Source organism: Castor canadensis, chromosome 3, assembly GCF_047511655.1.
Source record: "Castor canadensis chromosome 3, mCasCan1.hap1v2, whole genome shotgun sequence".
Classification (NCBI taxonomy): Eukaryota; Metazoa; Chordata; class Mammalia; order Rodentia; family Castoridae; genus Castor; species Castor canadensis.
In genome coordinates, this window is record NC_133388.1 from 92,368,899 (window position 1) to 92,388,109 (window position 19,211).

The 19,211-nt window shown below is 38.8% G+C and overlaps 1 pseudogene; it reads left to right on the forward strand.

The window, feature by feature from the left end:
- The first annotated feature begins 16,325 nt into the window (after positions 1 to 16,325).
- Positions 16,326 to 17,330, forward strand: LOC109681047 (olfactory receptor 4K15-like; annotated as a pseudogene).
- The last annotated feature ends 1,881 nt before the right edge of the window (positions 17,331 to 19,211 follow it).

Consider the following 19,211-nt stretch of genomic DNA (forward strand, 5'->3'; position numbering starts at 1 on the left):
TCACACTACTAGGGCGGCTAACAAAACCGGGAACAATATCTGTTGCCCCCCCCATTCCTGGGACTCTCTTTTTATGCGGTCAGTGTGTATACCCCTGTTTACCCCAAGCCTGGAAAGGCATCTGCACTCTGGTATTTTTGGTCCCTGACACGGACATTATTACAGAAGATCAGGACCTACCCATCCCCCTCACCATGCATCTTTGATCAAAACGGGCAATCCAGGCCATTCCCTTGTTAACCACCCTGAGAATAACGGCTGCCATGGGAACTGGGGCTGTGGGAATAGGAACTTCTATCCACTACTACACAAAACTCTCTAATCGATTGATAAGTGATCCTCAAACGGTAGCCGAATCTATCCTAACCCTACAAAAACAACTTGACTCCCTAGCCTCAGTTGTACTCCAAAACCGATGAGGCCTTGACCTGCTCACTGCAGAAAAGAGTGGTCTCTGCCTATTTTTACAAGAAGAGTGCTGCTTCTATGTTAACCAGTTGGGAATAGTAAAAAATAAAATTAGGCAACTCCAAGAACAATTAGAAAAATGGAGAAGGGAATTGGAGGACTCTTGGAATCCTCTAGAGAATAACATTTCACAGTGGTTCTCCTGGTTAATGCCCATCCTAATGCCTGTATTTCTTGCTTTCCTATTCTTAAGCTTCCTCCCTTGCATCATAAGAACAATACAAGAATTTCTTTTAGACCGTATGTCTGCTATTGCTAACCAAAAATTTAACCAGTTGTACCTCCAGGGATACCAACATCTCCAAAACTGCCTGGAAAACTACTGTGAAGGCCCCATCCAGGACGCCACAGGAGCCTGAGGATCCCGCCCCCACACAATGCCCCCTGACAGCAGGAAGCAGTTAAAGAGACTGATGCTTTGCCCCAATTCCTGATCCTCAGCCCCTATCTTCATTATTATTAAAGAAAAATGGGGGAATGATAGAACAATAATGTCGCCATTTTATAAATCAGTGGTACCTCAGGAAAATGGAGCCATTCCTTCCCCCTTAACAAGGTTTCCCGTGCTCCCCAAAACAAGCTCCACTCAAGCTCCACCTCCATCAGGGACCCCCAGCGTATGTGCCAACCCCTTACTCTCCCTCTTCTATAAAAGGCCATGCCTGCCCTGAACCCCTTACCTTTTTGTCCTTTCCTCTTCCTGCACTACCTCATACCTGTCATTAAACCCTGCACTCGGATGTGAGTTTTCTCTTGAGTTTTCTTTGTGAGGTGTTTTTCCTAACATTAAGCTCCTCCTATCTCTTGGCCACATTTTGTGGCTATCTCTCTCTCATCACTGTGACCAAATGTACCAGAACTCCCTGAACTGCTAGTCTTCCTTAATTTTCCAAGTCTTCTGGTTGAATAAGTCTCAAAGCCTGCCTGATCACTGGTGACTTGAGGAGCACCTGTAACCTGAGTTGTCTGACAGTGCAGGCTAGGTGCTTTATTTTTGAAATTGTCCTCAGGCATTGGTAGGGCAGGATCACCCACATCTGGTTGCAGTCTCCTACCCAGACAGTGTATGCAGGAGTCCCAGAATTTCCTCGGATGAAATTTTTCAAATTCTCTAGGTTGCTTAGTCTCAAAACTTGCCTGTTGAATGTTATTTTCAGGCAGCTCCTGTAACCTGAACTTTCTGCCAGCTGATGATAGGTGTTTTGTTTTGAAATTGGCCTCAAGCAATGGAACTGATCTTGCCTGGTAGGTTAGAGTTGATGATTAATGGGCCTTTACCTTCCTGAGATTTCTTTAACTTCTTAGCATGTCCTGACTAAATGCCTCTCCTTTTCCATGAGCTTCTTGTGGTTGTCTCCTCTCATAAAGTGTGATCAAGTTTCTAAAGATACATTGAGCTGCAATTGCTCCTTGTTTTCATGGCCTTCCAAATATGTCAGTCTTGACCAGGAGGCCCTCTGTCAAGATGACATATTGTACAGCATTCTGAGATATGAGGAGTGAAAGATTGTTTAGTGTGAAGCTGGTCTATCATAATCAGGAAAATGGAAATTATATTCGTAATAAATTTGCTATTTTACTCAACTAAATATCTAAAATTAAAATAGGCTTGGGAATAGTAGAGTCTGCCAAGGTTGTGGAATACCTGAACCTTTCATACATTGCTGATGTGATTGTAAAATCATCCAGACTGGAAATCCTTTGATAGTTTCAAGCCTATCCTATGATCTAGTAATTTTACATAAAGATGTATAACCATAGGCATTACCAGATTAAAATACCTATATATATTCAGCCACTATAGGATAAAACTGAAATTACAAAATAGAAAACGATTCCATTTCACCACTCTTTAGCAGGTGTGGAATTTTCTTAAGGGACATGAAATTATGACATTGTGAGTAATCATTGTGAGAATTTATCAATTCAGAAGCATGACAATAAAACAGTATTGCACATTGTCAACCAAACTTTTACAGAAATTTCAATGTAATTGGACAACATAGTTGGTGTGAGGGTTGTACAGGTCCCTTGTTGACATAATAAACACAGACAGCCAAATGTTAGAAGCAAGTAATTAGTCATGTATTGCTATTCACAATAGCCAAGCTATGAAAACAGCCAAGATGACCCACTACCTATGAATGGATTAAGAAAATGTGGTATTTATACATAATGGAATTTTACTGAGTCCCAAAGAAGAATGAAATTTTGTCATTCACAAGGAAATGGATGGAATTGGAGAATATCATCTTAAGTGGTTAGTAGGCTCAGAAGGCCAAAAATCTCATGTTCTCTCTCATGTGTGGATGATAGACCTAAAACAGATGCAGTAATGTTATTGGGCATAGGTCACACAGTAAGGGGAGACTGTGCATGGAAGGGATCAGGAAAGGGAAGAAAACAAAAAATTTGAATATGGTTGATGTGCTCATTGCACAGGAATGTATATAGCAATCTTAAATTGACAGAGGCCACTATGGGAAAATGATTAGGAAGTACTGAAGAGGTCTGGTAGAGATGAACCAGTTTGGGTTGTAATACATATATGTGTGGAAATAAAATAAGGAATCTCCCTGTATAGCTATGTAAAACTAGTAAAAATGCCATGTTTCTCTTATTATCTTTTATGTTTTTGCTCTACAATATCAGAGAAGAGGAGGGCAAAACAGGTTCTGCCTGGAGTTGGGGGAGAGGGGTTGGCATTGGTGGGAGGGGTGAGGTGGCAAAGAAAATAGTAAGGTGATGAATATGGTGCAAATAATGTATATACATGTAAGTAAATGCAAAAATTATACCTATTTTTCCCCCTCGGGACAAAGAAACATAGCTCTCATTAATATGTGGAAGGATGGATCAAAATTGGTGCATTGCTGGGGTGGGCATGCCTAGCCCCCTCCCCTTCAGGCATTGCTTAGAGACATGGAGACATCAGTGATAAAATGATACCTGTTGAAACTGTTCCAGGAATTGGGGGAATGGGAATGAAAGAAAGCAGTGGAGGGAGGTGAATTCAAGTATGATATATTTGATACATTGTAAGAACCTTTGTAAATACTACAATGTACCCCCACCAAGCACAACAATAACAAAAAAAATTAGTCAGCTATTGTTTGACATTTTAAGAATAATTAAGTATAGTAAGTTTCTTTCATTTTACCCATGAATTATCTTGGCACAACACAGCATCAGCAGAGCTCTGAAATCCAAGTGGAACTAATTATAGAAGAAAATCACAGAGGGAGTTAATGCCAGGTTACTTCCAATTAAACTGGTAATCCTACTCTACATTCAGATGATAGGATTAAAGAAAGAGTTGCTTATGGTCATCAATATTTACTAAGCATATTTGTAAAATAAGTGAAGTATAATACAAATAATCTCATTCCTATATTATTCTTCAAAAGTTCTTCTTACTTCACACTTCTGAAAATTCAAAGCTATCAAATTTTAAACAGTCTACTTTTATATCCATGTTTATGCACAAACATGGGTATGCCATATTTTATCTGTACTTTATGATGAAAAGCTACACAGTAATGAGTAATGAGGAATTGCTGAGGGAATTCACTTTCATGATACAAGCTTTTCCCAGTGTCATTAGTTGATACATTTCTCATATTCTGCTATATACAATTTAAAAATGAAAGGAATTTCTCCTTTATTCGATTTGGAAGAAAAATACTGACAAAAGTGGGAACAACTGAAAAAAAAATCCCTGAAGTCTAAAGAAAGAAGGCAGTATGGAGAAAAAAAATTGAAGATTGTTTTATGCTTATTTGTCATTAGATAAAAAATTCTTTTTCATTTTTTTCTAAATACAAAATGAAGCACTTTTATTGAAGAATATAAAAGAGGTATAGAGAAAACTAACAAAATTCTACCATACTGAGGAAGTCAATGAGACACGCTGCATGATGTGAAGTTTTCTCTACTGAGACAAAGCTATTTTCTCTTGCTCAAACATCATTTGCATATTTAAAAAAATTTATTGTGCTTTTGAAACTTTCCTTACTGCTTGCAATACTTTTATATGAAGGGCATATATTTGTGACCATATTTCACTAGTTCTGCTTTTTGCCTCTTGCAATTTTGTTTATATTTTTCAGTTGATAAAGAGGTTGCTCATCTTAACTGAATAAAATGTACCAACATTTACTTCTATGATTCCTGCCTTTATCTTGATGTTTAAAGAAATTTTACTAACCTAACATATAGTACAAGCCATATACAATACTTACTGAGTTATTTAGACATTTGCTTGATAACTTGATAATGAAACCCAGAGAAAGATCAAAGCTGGGAAAAGAATCATATATGAGTAAAGTCCTTCCCCTTAGCTGGAACCCTGCATTCAGCCATCTCATTAGAAACTGTGGATGGCCTTCATCCACAGCTGTGCTGACATGATGTATTGTAACCTTGAACAGCTAACTGCCAAGTCTGCTTCTGCACTCGGCTTGCTTGTTTCTGCTTTTCCTGGTATAAAAACTTCAACCACCCTGAACTAGGGGCCTGCACCATTTTGGAGATATCCACGTGCTGGCTTGCTAGCGTCACAAACCTTCCTTTCCTCCAACCACCTGGGTTTGAGTCTTATTTTTGCTGTCAGTCATACTGTCTGTAATGTCTTCTGCAACATTTTGGAGGCCCTAGTGCATTAAAGGCATCATGCTCTGATGGACAGTGGGTCCCTGCTCCCTGGCCTTGTAGCCTACAGAGGTTCCTGGAACCAGGAAGTGAGCATCCCCGATGTGATTCCTGGGTCTCCTTCCAGATAACTGAAGGAGGCTGCGGAGCCAAGGACCAAGCCCTCAAACTGGTGGAGTGAAATGGAGACCTGCACCAGATGTCTGGACCCGGTAAGAGCCCCAGGGTAGTTAGTATATGAGCCAATAAGGATTGATCCCTGCAGGAGACCAGCTGAGCCCTGATGTGATTCCAGGGTGACGTGTCCCCTTCCTCTGGTACTGATGTGATTTCAGTCATCTAGGGCCAATGTGATTCTGGCCAACTGGTTTAGGGGCCAATGTGATTCCAGCTTCTGGCCAATGGGGTTTAAAGGCTAGCCAGGATTTTAGGGGAAATAAATAGGGACTGATTGTTTTAAACTCTGAGTGAATGGTGTGTGAATGAGTGGCTTGACTTGGTGGTGATTCAATCTCAAATCTGTGGCTCCATGGCTGGGCACCTGTAAGGTCCCCTGAAGGCTATGGAGTCTGAGAGGGCTCAATCTGAGTCACAGTGTTTGACATATGGTCTATGGTGGTATTGGATTAGCATCCAATTGTAAGTCACCCTGTTGGGCTAATCCCACTCTGGCTAAGTCACACCCAACCTCATTTTCTGAGGTTGCAACTGGGCAAGCATCTGTATGGCCTCACTGAGAGGCACCCCCTCTTTGTCTGTCTTGCAACATCATCAAATATCAGGCATATATAAGATGAACATCCTAAAGGAGGACTGAAGCTCAACACTAACTGAGCTCTTACAAAAATTAACACATAAAAGACGGACTTGTACTGATACGTAAGATCTGGTCTAACTTTAAAAAATGAATATTACAAAAGGGTTATAAATATAAAAAAGGGGTAAAAAGAGAAAAAAAGCAACTTTGACCGTTGGTGGTAAAAAAACTGTTCCAAAAGGTTGATATAGTAAGCTTGGTCTCTTATTGAGACAGTCATGAGATTCTTATGTTTCTGTTGTTAATGGCTGTTCAGATTATGCGTCCATCTCATGGTGTGTTCACAGTGTGTGTGTACATGTAAATATCTTCAAAATGGTTCCTAATTGCTGCTATAAGGTCAATATGATACTCAAGGTGAAAAAAAAAAAACCAGGGTATTTATTTTAAAGATCTCTATTATAAACTATTTGGGTTTTTTACACATGAATATGTGAACATCTTGAGAATTATTGCTCTGTTCTGCTGCCACTTTTTAAGAAAACAGGTTTTCAAACATATTTCAATCAAGTCTCACTAAGATACAGGCATTCAGGGTTTAACACTCTGCATTCCTGCAGCAGGAATGTTAAAATTTGGGTAATTAAAAAATGGCCTTTGCGTATTTCATTCTGCCATAAATACATTCTGAAATTAAATTCTCTTATAATACAGGGGTCTATTAACAAATGGGCTCCTCTGAGTCAAAGTGCCCGATGGTGCTCCAGACTATGCTTGCTAACTTTAGGGAAGACTTTTCTGGTGACTATGGGGTTAAAATAAAACCTGCTAAGCTTCTGAGATTCTGTAAATTGTAATGGCTGCTTTAGAGCAGGATGGCCAGCAGAAGGCATGCTAGACTTGGCTATTATTGCCATCACCAGGCCACTCAGCCTCTCTGAGATGAGTCCAACATATGGGACCCCAATAAAAAGGAGAAAACATTGGGCCTGGACCCCTACCATGTCATCCAGCAGTTCCTTCATTATATCTCCCTTTGTCTCCAACAACCCCAAAGAAAGAGATAAACCATTAAATTGTCACCAAATTCTGAGAGGCTGACAAGTAAAAAGGACGAGCCCCAACAGCCCTGCCATGACCCCTCCACCAGGCTCCAGGGCCTCCACTTGAGACTTTCTCTAGCAGCTTCCCAGTGGCAGTAGCCGGGCTTGGCACAGGGTCTGCCACAGCTGCACAGCCTCATGCTGCAGCGCAAGGAATTAGGAACACATCTGAGCCCAAGTTGAGGCCACTGCCTGCACTACTCATCCTCGAATATGGGGCAATACACTGGAGGCACTGACTCCGGGAGAGGGTCTGGGCCCTGCTAAGCCACCCAGCTTCCCACAGCTACAGAGCCTCAGCCTCACTGGTAACTGATTGGATGCCTTCCCTGCCAAGCTCTTCCAGCGTGGTGCATTGCCCCTGCTCAGCCAGCTGGCAGCCAGCGCTGACCCACAGCAGCAGAAGAGGAGGGAACAGAAGAAAAGGTGGGAAAATGAAGAAGGGGAGGAGGATGACAGATTTGGCCAAGCTGCTGCTCACTGCACCTCTGATGAATGGACTATAACCTGATGGTGGAACAGATTCATATGATGGACCTAAAGAAAAACCTAAAGGTGGTGTATCCATCCAAGGTAGACCTTGTTTCTGCTCATTCCCATGTAACTATGGTTCACTGACAAGCCCAGCTTCCACGTCAGTGCAAAAAGACTGTGTCACACATTGATGGTTTTACAGGGCTCATGGATGATTATGCTAAGTTATCCAACACCTTTCAGATCTATATTTTTAAGATGTCTGGATCCTTTGTTCTGCCTTTCTAGGTTGTTGTTGTTAAGTGATGTTGTCATTACAACACTACCCTGATCTTACTGGTTTTCATAAAACTAAAAACACAGTTAAAGAGAGCATCTGACAAAACCAAATTGATAATTATTAAATAGATCAATACTCCAAAACAAAGGAAAGGAACAGCCTGGCCTGGCAGGAGAGCAGACACGGAAGGCCATTACAGATCCTCAGACTGCAGACAGATCATCAGGAGGGGACCTAGAGGGGGGAAGGCTATTATGTCCATCTGGCCAGTAGGCAGCCAGATCCCTGAGCCTTGCTTCAGTCACTTGAGCTTGACCTTTAATCAGAGGCTAACCTTCTAGGGTGCTACTAGCACAATGCATGAGCTGCAGTCCACTCCTGTCCCCAGACAGGCATCCCATGGACAGCAAAATGTCATTAGCCTTTTACAGAATTGGTGCAGAGGACTGGATGTGGATGAACACAGGGCCCTGCTGGTCACAAGAATCCCGGAGGACCTAAAATCGGTAGACATCGAAGCCATCCTACAGTTGGCCTTGCTGCCCCTGGGTTAATTCAGGCTTCTGGTGGTGAGTGCCATGAGCCAAGAAAAGGCCAAAGCTGCTGTGGTAGACTTTGTGTAAGATGTGGATTGGGCGGCCATTCCCAGGGAGATCCTGGGCAAGGACAGGATATGGAGGGTTCTGTGTGAGACCGGAGCACAAGACACACAGGTCCTGAAGCAGCCAAGGAATCTCTGCTACATAAAAGGCTCATCCAGGCCTCTGGGGACACAAAAAGCCAGACCCAGGGGCCAGGGCAGGAGGCCCGGAAGGCTGGCATCCCTGGTAAAGCTCCTCGGGGCTGTCGAGGAGGCAGACCCAGAGCCAGAGGCCACAGGGTGACCCAAAAAATATAAAAAGAGGAGCCACAAAGGGCAGCCTATGATGAGTGAGTCTGGTGCCTCTTCAGATAATGGCTTGGATATCATGATAGAGGAGATCCATGCAGAGGACCTGACTGTGGACAAAAACCAGAGGTCTCTGTATTCCACTCTCCAGGCTGCCGCCAAGGAGCTCCTTAAGAATTGGCCCACCAAAGAGAACCTGGATAAAAGAGACAGCCCTTGAAAGTTCTTGGCCCTGGTCACCATGACAGACAAAGCCAAGGAGGAGGGGCTGGAGAAAGAGCCCCTTAAAACTGAGTCCAATGGCCTCAATGCCAAGGAGAACAGCAGTGATGACAGGACATCACCCATTTGGGCAAAACCTCTCTACAAGAACTGTTAAAAAATATCTTGTCATTCCTCAATTGATTACTAACTCAGTTGGACAACAAAGCTTGCCCCAAGCCCCCGCTACTCATCCAAAAAAAAGGAGTCAACTCATTCCAACACCTGTAAATGGACTTCACTGAGATCCAACCAAGCAAAACTTATCAGGAACTTCTGGTGGTGGTCTGCACTTTTACAGGCTGGGTGGAAGCACACCTCACCTGCACAGAAAAGGCTGCAGAGGTCTCAAGAGCACTAGCTAAGAAAATCATTCCCTGGTTCAGGGTACCTAGCAGCATCAGGTCAGACAGTGGGCCTGCTTTTGTCAGTCTGGTGATCAAATGGATGTCTCACCACCTCCAGGGACTTTAAAATATGGAATCCTGAGACCTTGTCAATCTGCCTGAAACACTCCATTGCTGCCAGTTCAGAAGCCAGACTCTGATGATTACTGCCCAGTACAGGATCTCCACATAGTCAGTCAAGCAGCACTTGCTCTACACCCTGTGGTTCCTAATCCATACACCTTACTGGTCCTGATACCAGCAGAGACAACCTGCTTCTCATGCTTGGACTCAAAAGATGCATTCTTCTGCATCCAGTTGGCACCTGTGAGCCAACCCATCTTTGCTTTCCAATGGGAGGACCCCCAGTCAGGGGGACAACAACAGTTAACCTGGACCAGTCTCCCACAGGTTTTCAAGAACTACCCAACCATCTTTAAAACTGCTCTGATATCAGATTTATGAGCATACCCAGCAGAAAAAGCTGGCTGCATGCTCTTACCTCCTCCTTGCAGTGTCTAACCACCAATGTCTTAAAGGGATGGAGGTCCCACTTGTCTCTTATAAAAAGCTGGATACAAGGTATCTCCAAAAAAGACTCAGATCTGTCAAGATCTCCAAGGCCAGTAAAACCTTGACACACACACACACACACACACACACACACACACACACACACACAAAACAAGCTGTTCAATCCTGACTCCAACTTCAAGAAGACAAATCGTTCTTGAAAATGACTGGGTTCTGCCAAATTTGGATACCTAATTTCTCACTGCCAGCAAAGCCTTTATATAAAGCCAAAAAGGAGTGGGTAAAATGGAGCCCCTAATCTAAAAATCTAAGCAAGAACAACAGACTTTTTTTTTTTTTGCCATCAAGGAGACATTAGTTAACATGCCTGCTCTGGGACTCCCAGAAAAAAATAACTCTTGGGTCCCACATTCTGTAATGACTCTAATAAAATGCCAAGATGGTCAGATACCAGAATATGCTCTGTAAAAATCCACAAGTAAAGCTAAAAGTTGTCTAGACTTTAAACCCAGTGACCCTCCTCCTGTTGGCTACAGGAGGTGATTAATAAGGCCCTCTTAAGCTGCCTTGATCTCAGTAACCAGGCACCTCACCAGGCTAGCCAACAATATTTGTAAGCAATGTAAAACATGTGCCAAAAATAAATCCAAATGGGCTCCTCCCCAAAACAGGACTCCAGCATCCACTCAAACTGACCCTGAGGAGGGGACCTTCAGCCTTGCCCTAGTCACAAACCAGAAGCTGACTAATCTACACATGGCAGACGCTTAAAGACTGTTAATGGGCTGTTGTTTCTCACAGACAATGTTCTGTGGTGATGTTTGAGTTCTGCCATCCCTTGCCTATCTCTCTTTTGTAATTATCACCTTACTTTGGTCAGTAACAATAACAGTAACTGCCCCAACAGGACACAGCCTAATCTTTCTCTCCTACTAACAGGATGTGATATTGTTTTTGGTTGTTTCTATCCTGAGTTACCTTTTCAAATGATAATGCCTCAGGCCAACTTTCCCAAAGTAACCTGGGTGATACATATTTCCCAGAAGAGGAGGGGGAACCCCTCCACTCTTGTGAGAAGATTCTAGACAAAGTCTTTTATAAGCTAAAACTGGGCCCCCTTAACAGGCCCTCTCACTGTGTTACTCTTACCACTGCTCCTAGGGCCTTATATGATAAACCTCCTTGCCAGGTTCATTCATAACTGGATACATGCTGTTAAATTACAGTTAGTGAGACAGTACCAAAGACTGCCCCTAGATGACTTCCCCAAAATGGTCATAAGGAATTATGATGGAGAAGAGGAGGGAATAATAGTGAAACCCAGAGAAAGATCAAAGCTGGAAAAAGAATCAAAGATGAGTAAAGCCCTTCCCCTTAGCTGGGGCCCTGCATCCAGCCATCTCATTAGAAACTGCAGACAGCCTTCATCCACAGCTGTGCTGACATGATACATTGTAACCTTGAACAGCTAACTGCCAAGTCTGCTTCTGCGCTCCCTGCTTGCTTGCTGCTGCTTTTCTCAGAATAAAAATCTTAGTCACTCTGAGCTCGGGGCCTGCACCATTTTGGAGATATCCAGGTGCTGGTCCACTAATGTAATAAACCTTCCTTTCCACCAACCACCTGGGTTTGAGTCTTATTCTTGCTGGTCATACTTTCTGTGATATTTTCTGCAACAAATTCAATATTTAAATTGATATTGAATGTTTGAAACATTTGAATTTAAGTCTCTGACAGCCAGCCAATAGCATTTTGAGAAGACTTCCCTAAGATTTGAAAATCAAACGTATCCTAAACAACATATTCTTAAAGTCTGATTCTATTCTGAAGTTCCAGGTTTCTTCTTTATAATTCTATATGTTCTCATGAAATTAAAGCATCATATCAATTACTGTAGCAGTATGCTACACTTTAAAATCAAATTTGTCTGCCACATTGTTACTCTTTTCATAAATGTTCCTAGTATTTCTCCAAACATACATTGAAGGGTCTAGTGGGAAAAGAGAGTAGAAGACATGTGCCCACCTTCCTGGTAAAGATTCCTGGTCAAAAGTTGATTTATGATTTAGAATATATTTCCAATATAGACTATCTGTAGTAGATTTCTGAGTCACTAGTTAATCTTTGTGTTCAATAGTGCTGGAATTCTAAATATTTTAGGTCATAGATGATGGACCAGTATAGCTACTTCCATCACAAACTTCTCTGTTTATTGATTTTTAAAAATTCTTTAGAGTTATGTGTAAAATAAGTGAATCTCTGATTTGAAGTCCTTGATAGCTAAATGCCAATATATTTTGGAGGACACTTATCCAGGACTACAATCTAATTTAACATTATTAAATTTCATAGAAGTTTTATTTCTGAATTGCCACAAAATAATTGCACATATTTGTAGGGTACAGTATGAAAACTAATTTCTTTACTGATTTAAGTTAAAATCTGTGTTGAGCCCTAGTTTAATGAATATCTGGCTCTTAAATATGTGTATAAAATTTTACACATGAATGCATAATTTTTACTAAAATGTTGTAATCTAAAGTGTAAATATATTTTGAAATTCAATAGTGTAAGTTATATTTTTCTATGTTAGCACATAGAAATTTCTGTGTTCAAAGTACTACATTATTGATCAGTTTCTGCAATGTTTTCTAATATTCATTTAATAAGTGTGGGGAGTGGATTATGAGAAGCCTATGAGAACTTGACATAAGCACAGCTGTGCCCAATAATCAGGAGGCTGAGTTTGGCATGGCCCCAGTCACAGAAGGGGGAGGAGGGCAAAATGCAACACAGCTGGTTTTCCTGAGATGTTTACATTCAGAACACAGGTTTCTCTTCTTACAATGTCACACCCCTCCCCAAGAAATGTTGCTCCACCTCCTTTTTTACCACTGTATATAAAAGACTCACTGAAGGAGGAGGGGGATGGATTGGAATGGATTAATCGGTTGGTTGCTTGTGAGAAGTGGAAGCTATTGCCTGGGTGGGTTGCAAGGGGACTACTGCTGCTGCTGCTCCTGGCTGTTGTATGTCTGTGAGTCTGAGGAAGGAGACTTTAAGAGAGATTATGCTAAAGAAAATCTAATGGGAACATGGGACAGTGCAAGTCTGAGAACCAAGACTTTAGCAGAAATTAAAGAAAAAATGGGACTGTACGAGTCTAAGGCAAGACTTTAAAGAATAGAAAAGAGAAGTAAGGTTTTAAAGAACAGAAAAAAGAAGCAAAGTGAAAGAAGAGTTAATAGAGAATGAAGTAATGAGGCTGTTGTGCAACTCTATTAGAGCACCCAGCACACCTGATACCAACTTCCTGCATGTTCTGTCTTCTGTCCTTTGTCCTTTTCACATCTCCAGTCACCCCCAGTTACGTTGGTAGGAACAGAGCTTGTGAGGCTCATGAGAACAAGGGTAGTAAGTGAGCATTATGAACTATTTCTATTTGAAAATTAAGGGTATAAATCCTGGAGATTCTGCATTAGACTGATGCAAAACTTTCAAATCTAAGATAAAGTGTCAAATTTGTCTCATAAATGTTGTACCAATGTACCAAGAATAATATATGCCCATCTCAGATCCTGACCAAAATTAAATTTATATTTTTAATGTGATAGATAATTTTTTTGTTTTTATCATATATTAATCATAAAATAGAGAGATTATTGTGACACTTTATACATGTACACAGGTACTTATGGATGACAAGTTTTACATAAATCAAGGATAATTGCTTTTTGTTTCATTGATGGAAAATATGTTGTCATTTCTTTTCTTATGTGCACTTTTTAAAATTTTTCCACTTTTATAGTAAAATATGTGAATTTTCTCATCTTCATAGATTGTAGTTATGTGTCAAGATGTTTTTTAACAGTTGTAATGTTTAATAACATTTTACTATGCTTGCTTTTACTAATGCCAGTTTATTTTTATAGATGTAAATCTTTTATCTCTCTGAAATTTGTTTTAATATATGAAGTGGGGTTGAGAGCTGATACTTCTACCTATAGCTAGTTAATTATTCTTGGATCATTTACTGAATATTCTTCTTACTGATGAAAAAACCTACCACAATTATATATTACATTTACATATGTATCTGTATTAAGGCCTAAAAAAGCAATTTTTGCTGTACTTTGCCATCTCATTACTCCTGGTCTGAATTCTTACTCTTTGAAATGCTATAGCTATGATATTGTGGAATGCATAGCATATGTCACATGGCATAGACACACATCTAAAAGGCAGAATTTATCGGGGAAATGTATAAGTAGAAATTTATCAATGTTTTTGTACCTTGTCCTCTCATGGAGAATCATCCCATGGGCTGGTTGCTGCTGTGGTATTTTCATGTGATTCAGAGAAGCCATCTCACCTGCTATCTAGTCTATTTTTTAATGAGGCAAAACTGAGAGCAACCAGGAGAAAAGGATTAAAATGTCAAACTTCAGAAGCTAAGCAATATGAATTTTTATGCCACATTTTTTAGGAGAACATTGTATAATTAACCACAACCATTTGTTAATATTTGTGAGATTCTGACATCAGGAAGAACCTCCTTTCCCAGCCGATATACAATGATGCAATCTGGTGGCTAATGCAGATAGGTACTATTGGGCTACTTATTTGCTGCTATTAGCAAATAAATCTTTTCTTATATTGTCATTTTCATTGGTTTACTTGTATATCCTTGAGCCAGCATCAAACTGCCTTAGTTTAATACTAGATCTTAGTATATGATAGCATACATTTTTCTGCTTGGTTCTTCAAGGTTACCTTAGATTACCTTGTCTTTTTAACATCCACATATACTTTAAATTAACTTATCTATTAAAAATATTTTTTTCTGGAATTCAGGTTGTGCAAATGTTGGACACACAAATGAGTTTAGAGATAATTGGCATATTTAGACTTCCTATTATTGAGCTATTTTTTAATTCCTATAGTAAACAAGAGTCATAATAATAGCTTAAAACTTACCAAGATTTATGAAGAACTGGCAATATAAATTTTCACAACCCCTTTTGGAGAATTTTGGCATTATGTGAGTAGATGAAATGGCCTAGTAATTCTCTTCCTAGTAATGTAAGAGTGAAAAATCTGTTACATGTAGCTATATAAGAACACTTAAATTAATTACATAATTTTTAAAATAACTGCAGTAAAACTAAAATTTTTACTTGTGTAAATTATTGTTAGGATACCATTCATTTTAATAAACCATATACAAAATAGTAAGATAGTGAACTTTACCTTTAACAAGTTTTTATTTTCATTATTATGAAGCAAAATTAAAGGAATGTAAATGCTTATTAATTCTGAATAATACTATGGAAATATTTATATATTATTCATGAACTTTTCTGAAACCTGAAAACATTTAAAATATTTTTAAACTCAATCATGTTTATTTTTTATTAATAAAGACTTCAGTTATATATAAATTCATGTTTTTTCCAATAATTTGTTTTTGTGTCTCACTTATAAAAATTATTATCTTTTTATCTACCCAGCATATCTTCTATGATGTCTTACTTCAGAAATCTTCAATGACATTATCCCATTAAATGAGCCTCATTCCTCATGGATCTACTCTTCCCATCTAGAACATAATGGAAGTAAGGAAGTTTTTTCTGCAGAGTTCCTGATTTATTGGAGTTCTGCAAGTACAATATCCTTATTGATTCTTCAGATGATTTAAAGAGATCTGTATGGACAGTTAACTCTTTGTTAAAAGAAGTAAGTTAAGCGAAGCAGTGGGAACCTGGCAGCAAACATCTGGTGCTATCTCTAAGCACTTTATCTTCCACCCTAACTCCATAAGCCCACAGGTAAAGTCTGTATTCAAAGAAGAAACCAAATATTTAGAGCATTCTTCTACCTTACGGCAAAGGAAGGAGAGAGGCCATCTCCAATGAATCATCACAGACTAATGTGTCTCAAATAGTCAATGTGTTTATCATCTCTGCTTATTTGACTTTCATCAGCCATTATGGAAGTGACTCCTAGATTGTGAAACTTTCATATTCCATCCAATTAATTTTATTTTTCTTTCTGTTTTTTCTCAATAAGAAAACATTTTGTTCCTCCTTTACTTACATATCCCTCATGTACTGTAGATGGAATAGTTCGCTTCTTTGCCTGTAAAGGACAAATAAAATCTGTCCCTCAAATTCAAACTAACTGCAGAAAACTTTCACACCATCTCACCAACTGAGATAGTCACTTTTTCCAAGATTAGTGTAACTACAAGTTATATCCATGACTTTTATTTTATTCAAACTTACTGCCTATGACAGATATTCTCTATGATATTTTCTGAGAAATTATGTGTATTTCTTCAAGGTTCTTAGATTAATTATTCAGTTTTTTAAATTTTCTTGAACATTTCTATGGATTTTAGGAAGTAGAATTAATTTTAGGAAAAATTTAGGAAAATTTTTAGGAAGTATTTTAGGAAGTAGATCTCAAAGAATTTAATCTATCTTGGTTCTGTTTTAGGTAATATATGCCAATAGCCAAACAAATGGAAAAGCAAAATCACTCCATGGTTTCTAAGTTTATTTTGTTGGGACTCACAGTCTCATGAATTACATGTTTTCTTTTCATTATCTATATATCCATTGTGTTAGGTAACCTCATCATTATCTTTGTGGTGAAAATTGACCCTCAATTGCACTTTCCTATGTACTTCTTTTGGCTAATGTTTCTTTTATTGACATATGCCTGGCCTCCTTTGCTACTCCTAAGATGATCTATGATTTAATTAGTGAATGTAAAACCATCTCCTATGAAGGCTGCATGACACAGATGTTTTTCCTTCATTTTCTAGGTAGAAATGAGATGAGCTGCTGTAGCCATGGCAATTGACAGATATATTGCCATATGCAACCCCCTCCATTACAAAAATATTATGAGCAACCATGTTTGTATAACACTTGCACTTGTTTCCTGGACCACTGGCTTTGTCCACACTATGAGCCAAATGGTTTTCACAGTGACTTTGCCATTTTGTGGTCCCAAATGTTGTGTATAGTTTTTTTGTGATCTGCCCTGGTGATCAAACTTACCTGTACTGACACTTAGCATCTGGGAGCTGTTAGTCATTGTGGACAGTGGAGTACTGTCTTTGTTTTCTTTCCTCTTTCTGTTCATCTCCTACAGCATCATCCTGATTAGTGTTCAGCCTCGCTCCTCTAGGGGCTCTTCCAAGGCTTTTTCTTCTCTTTCAGCCCACATTACAGTAGTTGTATTGCTCTTTGGACCTTGTGTCTTTATTGGCCATTCAGTAGTATCTCCATTGATAAGATTCTTTCAGTGTTTTATACAATTTTTCCTCCCCTTTTAAGCCCAATCATTTACACATTCAGCAATAATGAAAAAGCATTAAGAAAAATAAAGATCAAACATGTTCAGATGGACCTTTGACTGAAATATTACCATCAAAAGCAGCAACATCATAACCATCAGCATGATCACTCAAAATGAAGATCAGTATGACTGTCATTCAAATGTATGATATTATACCAAACAAAAGCCATATTTTGAGAAATGATATCCTTTCCCTACATAAGCAATATGCAATAAAAATCCTGACTTGTCTATCAAAGTACAGACCACTTATATATATCACATATATATGTTGTAATTTTCTATACATTAAATTATATTTTAAATATAATCTACTTAATTTTAATAATATATAATGCACTCTATGCATATGTTCTTATGTTCACAACAGTGAAAATAGAGAATAGTACTTATATATTATCAATAGGAAATAAAACTGAGGATTAGAAAATTTAATCAATCACATCCTGTACCTCGCTACCAAATGCATGCTTCCTAACTAAAAACATTTCTCAATCTATATTTTAATAACACATGTAAATTTTTTGTTTTCTGTACCCTCCTTTTCAGGTCATAGTTCTCAATAAATCTTTCTAGCAAGAAGACAAAACTGTTTTCCGTGATTCTGAAAGTAAATAGGTCACTAAGACTTTTCTTCTGACTCAAGAAAAAAGAGCTTCTTACACTAGCTATAGTGTACTAAGTTTTCTATTAAAGACAAGGTGAAACCATGTGTAAAATGCAAGCAATTTTCTGTGGTACCTCATTGAACTATAGCACCATCCTGATTGTTGTCTAGCATCACTCCTCCAGGGACTCTTCCAAGTTTTGTCTACTCTTTCAGCTCGTATTATAGTAGTTGTAAAGTAGTAAATTTAGTTAAACTTCCAAAACAGAGTAAAAATAAATAGTGATTCATTCTATCAAGTAAAGAATCATCATCAGAGATTTGGGTGAAGATAAAAGAATTCAATAGACACATTAGCAAGACAGCCATGAATATTAACTGAAACTAATCTTAGGACCCATTAAGGAAACAATGATTGGTCAGGTGGGGTGGCTCAAATTTGTATTCCTGGCAAATTAGGAAGTGGAGAACAGGGGAATCAAGGTTTCAGGCCAGTCTGGGAAAATTCAGAGTTTCTTTTAACTTTTATTTTTCCTTATCGAGGGAATAGTGAGTAGCTTTATAATTTGGTCTTTGGGTAACAAAATATTAATATGAGATTATGACTGAATTAGAAGAGATATCAATAACACAGAGATGGACATAATAAGCAATGAGAATTTTTGTGTTTCCCTTTAGAGAAAAAGAAGAGAGTGTCTTAATTGTATGAATGATAGATATATCTTTTTAATCAAAGGTAATTTTATTCTTTGGAAATTGAAATAAAGGTAGAATGGTGCCAAGTAGCCAAAGGCATATTCTGAATGTTTGTCTGTGATTTTCATCCCATATTCGGCTTACTGCAGTCTCCTTTCTACACATAGCAGATACAAGCTTGAAAACTATGTTTCCTGCACTCTCTTCCAAGCTTACTCCTGTGGCAGAACACACACAGGGAGTAGCAGGGAACTTGGTACTCTAGAAGTGAAGGGGAAACCTGCAGCATTACTCAGATTGAAAGCTCTGAAGTCTCCAAAGCTTCATTAAGTGTATGAGTAAATTATTAATAGTAGCACAGAAGTTCCAGCATCAGCAATGTCAGTACTGTGCCAGCAATGATTATGGGGTCTGGCTAATAAACACCACTTCCTCTTTTGCTTACCCATCCTTTTGGGGTAGCAATTACTTACAATAATTACTAACATCTTGATAATACCATCTTTCTCTTTTTGTTTCTCACTTCTGAACTACACAAAACATTTTTTTAAATTTCCCACTGAAAACTTCCCCATGGAGTTTAAAGATATTTCAACCCCACTAAACAAAAAATGAAATTAGTTACCTACTCTTCCAAACCTGGTATTTTTCCTGCACTTTCTACTTGGATTATTATGCTCACTCTCTAAATAATGGCCTAATCTAGAATCCAAAATTTACATTACATACATATTGGTG